The sequence below is a fragment of the Dendrobates tinctorius genome, unplaced genomic scaffold, assembly GCF_039654945.1.
Source record: "Dendrobates tinctorius isolate UK_male_01 unplaced genomic scaffold, ASM3965494v1 ptg000038l, whole genome shotgun sequence".
In the NCBI taxonomy this organism is placed as follows: Eukaryota; Metazoa; Chordata; class Amphibia; order Anura; family Dendrobatidae; genus Dendrobates; species Dendrobates tinctorius.
In genome coordinates, this window is record NW_027361706.1 from 19,004,831 (window position 1) to 19,009,872 (window position 5,042).

The 5,042-nt window shown below is 43.1% G+C and overlaps 1 long non-coding RNA gene across 1 annotated transcript; it reads left to right on the forward strand.

Moving 5' to 3' along the window:
- Positions 1 to 441: 441 nt before the first annotated feature.
- LOC141088360 (uncharacterized) lies at positions 442 to 1,637 on the forward strand. Its single transcript, XR_012231922.1, has 3 exons — positions 442 to 527; positions 864 to 952; positions 1,587 to 1,637. It is a non-coding gene; the product is annotated as an uncharacterized lncRNA (long non-coding RNA).
- The last annotated feature ends 3,405 nt before the right edge of the window (positions 1,638 to 5,042 follow it).

A 5,042-nucleotide genomic window follows, 5' to 3' on the forward strand; every position in this document is an offset into this window, starting at 1 on the left:
TAGATTTTAACAACCTTCTAAGTCAAAAGCCTCTGTTCGTTCCTGATCTTAAGTCAGATGAGAACACCCGCTACTTTAACAGTAAGTAAAATGAGACGTCATCTGCAGAAAACTGCTGTGTGTCTTTTCTTTCATTATATGTGATAATCAGTTCCCATGATTATTAGTGATAACATGGTGACTGTCTGACCGGGTCTTATACTAATAATCTCTGATAACTTCTGTACTTTGCAGCTCGCATTGGGAATTACAAATTTAGGAATTCAGATGAAGAGGACACAAATGAGGACAATGGCTGTCCAGAAATAAAAAACTTTGTTTCATCTTCTCAAAAGTTTTGTAAAGTAAGTATGTGGTCAATAAAATGTATAAAACCTATAATTATAAAAAAAAGTTGAAAAATATATCTATTTTCTATATCTCTGTGTGTTTTAGCTATATACCACCAATAACATGATGGTGACCAATGAAGAGCCCATGTCACCTCCATTGTGCTCCCCAGAGAACAGTGAAAAACACTCAGACATGTGAGTAGATTATTATTATTATTATTATTATTATTATTATTATTAGGTTAAATTCTGATGTATGTTTAGACACAAGTTACACAAATCTAAATCCAGCATCCACCACCCCATGATAACTGGTTTCTGTGCAGCTTGCTTGTGATAACCCAGAAGTATCATTTGATCATTGTGACCAGCCATTCATTTCCAGCTCATTATAGGCCAATATTACTAGTTAGACTTTATTCGTGCTGGTGGAATGGCGCCCTGAGCAGGGTGTCCCCTTCTTGTTGTTCTAAGTGGTCTTTTGCATTTGATTTTCACTCATAATTTACTTGACTTTCTTCTACCAAACAGGCAGCAAGAACCTCCCCATTCCAAAACTGATGATGACAATCAGTGTTTCACTGCTAAAAACAGTGAGCCATCCTCGCCCTCATTATCAGGTATGTACTGGTTTATATGCCATCCTATTATAGCTTATAACACAAAAGTATAATATGAATTTGCATATGAAGGATCTGAAAATTCCTTACTTTATTCCCACTGCCCCCCTGAGTATTAAAATTTTCGTTTTGCTAAAATCCACAGTATGGATCCAGAAATATTGGCCTTTGTATTTAGTGCTAATTTTTATGGTCTTTTCCAAGGGGGCGGTGCTCCCAGGATTATCTGGGGGCGTGTCTTCAGGCTGCTCTGCTGTTTTATACTGTGAGCCACACCCCCATGGTAAAGAACATAAGAATTAGCACTGACTAAAAAGACTCCCATCTCTGGAATCGTAAGGGGGATTTTAACAAAACCTAAAACAGACGTCTAAGGGGAGCAGGAGAAATAAAGTAAGAGTGCATCTTGGATATTTATGACGGGTCTTCTTTAATCTTACGCTGAAGTTTTATTATTATAACACTTTGGCTTGCTGCAAGTAATGTCATGTTAATAAGGGGACATCGTTCCTTTGGGAGACACCACATGGCGGCACATAGAGGCTACAGGTGCATATTAACCAGTTTGCATAACTCTATAAAGATAATCTATTAGGAGTTTATAATCAACATCTTTGTCTAACTTTTTCATTAGAATCTCCAGTTCAGGAGAGAGAGAAATCTGCACAAAAACTGAGAACAAAGCAAAAAGCAGATAAAGTAGAAGAGGGGAAGAGGAGGCGAGGTAAGTGTGACCATAATCTCCTTGTTGTTTGAGGTCAGTGAGAAGAAGTCATGTGAAGCAGATGTGATCTGTCAGTGGTGGCATTGCACATGTTTGATAACTGACAATGATCCGACCTCTGTATGGAGAAGATTCCTCTACTGTCCGGTCACAGTGACACCACAGTAGTGTTCTCTAATATGGAGTCCCATTACTTACTTTAGTTTTACATCTTTTCTCATAGGTTCCGTCTTCCGTCGGTTTATATCATCCTGTCGGCGTGGTTTATCCAGGGCTGCTCGCACTATCAGACATAGCTGCATTTTTGCCTGCTGTCACCAGTGCACCAGAAACATCTAAAGGACTGTAAACTGTGTGTACAAACAAGTCTTTTACTAAGATCTTTGACAATTGTAAAAGCCCAAAAATTTTGTACACAAAAGCGGGACTAACTCCTAGCCGCGGTCTACGGACCAAACATTGGGCATGGGCAGGGCCTTGGGGGCAGATCCCAAGTGCGCTCAACCATGTGAAATAGCTTACGCTCAGGAACATTGAGAGATAGCGCTATCTGATGGCTCTACCCGTTCATTTCCTTTAGGAATAGAGCTATGGGATATCTCTACCCGTGCACTTTCTTCATGGATAGCGCTATCCGAACAGTATTAACGACAGAGCTTTTTCATACACAAGATAGGAGTGGCAGGAGAGGTACACCCGGTATTTATGTTTGCTGTTAGTCTGCGCATATGCCAGTCTGGTGCGTGGTTACACCCCATTGTGTGGTTCGTAATCCCAGCGTGTGCCCGAAGGGTGCGCAATCACTCCTTATCTAATATATAAAGCTCAAAGTGTGTATGTATGTATGTGTGTATGTGTGTGTGTATGTCCGGGATAGGCATCTGCACCGTTGCAGCTACAGCCACAAAATTTGGCACAGTCACACGTCTGGACCCCGAGAGCATCCTAAGCTATGTTGTGAGGCGAAATTTTAACCCCGCGCGTTCCAATTCACCAAACAATTTTGCCCCTATCTACATACTGGGGGAAAAAGTGTGTGCGTGTCAAGCCCCGCCCCTCATTATGATGTCATAATGCCCCTATTTGCATACTGGGGAAACAGTGTGTGCATATCAAGCCCCGCCCCTCATTATGATGTCACAATGGTTGCCATGGTGACGCTGATGTCATCATAGGTTGCAAGCCCCGCCGCCGCCGCTCATTATGATGTCATAATGGTTGACTATGGGATGGAGGATGTGTGATGGGTATATGGGCACTGGACTATGGGATGGAGGATATGTATGACGGGTAAATGGGCACTGGACTATGGGATGGCGGATATGTATATGGGCACGGGACTATGGGATGGAGTATGTGTGATGGGTATATGGGCACTTGACTATGGGATGGAGGATATGTTTGACGGGTATATGGGCACGGGACTATGGGATGGCGGATATGTATATGGGCACGTGACTATGGGATGGAGGATGTGTGATGGGTATATGGGCACTGGACTATGGGATGGAGGATATGTATGATGGGTATATGGGCACGGGACTATGGGATAGAGGATATGTATGACGGGTATATGGGCACGGGACTATGGGATGGCGGATATGTATATAGGCACAGGACTATGGGATGGAGGATGTGTCATAGGTATATGGGCACTTGACTATGGGATGGAGGATATGTTTGACGGGTATATGGGCAGGGGACTATGGGATGGCGGTTATGTATATGGGCATGGGACTATGGGATGGAGGATGTATGATGGGTATATGGGCACGTGACTATGGGATGGAGGATGTGTGATGGGTATATGGGCACTGGACTATGGGATGGAGGATATGTATGATGGGTATATGGGCACGGGACTATGGGATAGAGGATATGTATGACGGGTATATGGGCACGGGACTATGGGATGGCGGATATGTATATAGGCACAGGACTATGGGATGGAGGATGTGTCATAGGTATATGGGCACTTGACTATGGGATGGAGGATATGTTTGACGGGTATATGGGCAGGGGACTATGGGATGGCGGTTATGTATATGGGCATGGGACTATGGGATGGAGGATGTATGATGGGTATATGGGCATAGGACTATGGGATGGAAAATATGTATGATGGGTATATGGGCATGGGACTATGGGATGGCGAATATGTATGATGGGTATATGGGCATGGGACTATGGGATGGAGAATATATATGATGGGTATATGGCCATGGGACTATGGGATGGAGGATGTGTGATGGGTATATGGGCACTGGACTATGGGATGGAGGATATGTATGACAGGTATATGGGCACGGGACTATGGGATGGAGGATATGTATGATGGGTATATGGGCATGGGACTATGGGATGGAAAATATGTATGATGGGTATATGGGCATGGGACTATGGGATGGCGAATATGTATGATGGGTATATGGGCATGGGACTATGGGATGGAGAATATATATGATGGGTATATGGCCATGGGACTATGGGATGGAGGATGTGTGATGGGTATATGGGCACTCGACTATGGGATGGAGGATATGTATGATGGGTATATGGGCACGGGCCTATGGGATCGTGGATATGTATGATGGGTATATGGGCACGGGACTATGGGATGGAGGATAATTATAACTTGCTATAACTAACCACAGTTAGTTACTATGCCCGGGCAGCGCCGGGCTCTTCAGCTAGTTAATTAAATATATTATAATTGATCATTGTCCTTTTAAAGTTAATTGAATATTACTGACATGAATGACAAATGAATCAATACTAAATGTCTGATGGTTTGGACACCAAACAAAAGAAAATTGGTGCTAGGTTTCCCATTAACCAGCTAGACCCCAGCAAAAAGCGGAGGAGAGGAACAGAAATTCTGTTATGCATACAGCGCATTATAGAGGTCAGCATACCTGATGAACACAGTACTTTCTGTAGGAAGACGCTTCAGGGATATTTTTGTCAACCATATATAAATTAATGAGCGACTTCCATACAGAAGCCACCAGCAGACTGAACAGGTCACTTCCTTTAACCACTTCATAGTTTTGAAATCCGGAAGCAGTTAAAAGAAGCTGAAAAAGACTGAAACATACAGCATGCACAGCAAGTTGTTTTCACATTGCAGTGCATATGCTCAATCGTTTTAATTTTTATTGAGTGGCTTTCTTAAGGGATCCAAGAGGAATCCACCTGAAAAAGACATTGTGTGCGCATACACTGAGAGTGGTGTAAGGGGATGGCATTGCTATGGACAGTAGAGACAAGCTGCCACTTTAAGAGACAGCACCCCCTTGGTTAGAGCAGTGGGACATTCTGCGCTTCCCTGCTGTAAAGGCTTTTTGGTTTCATCTGCCAGACTAG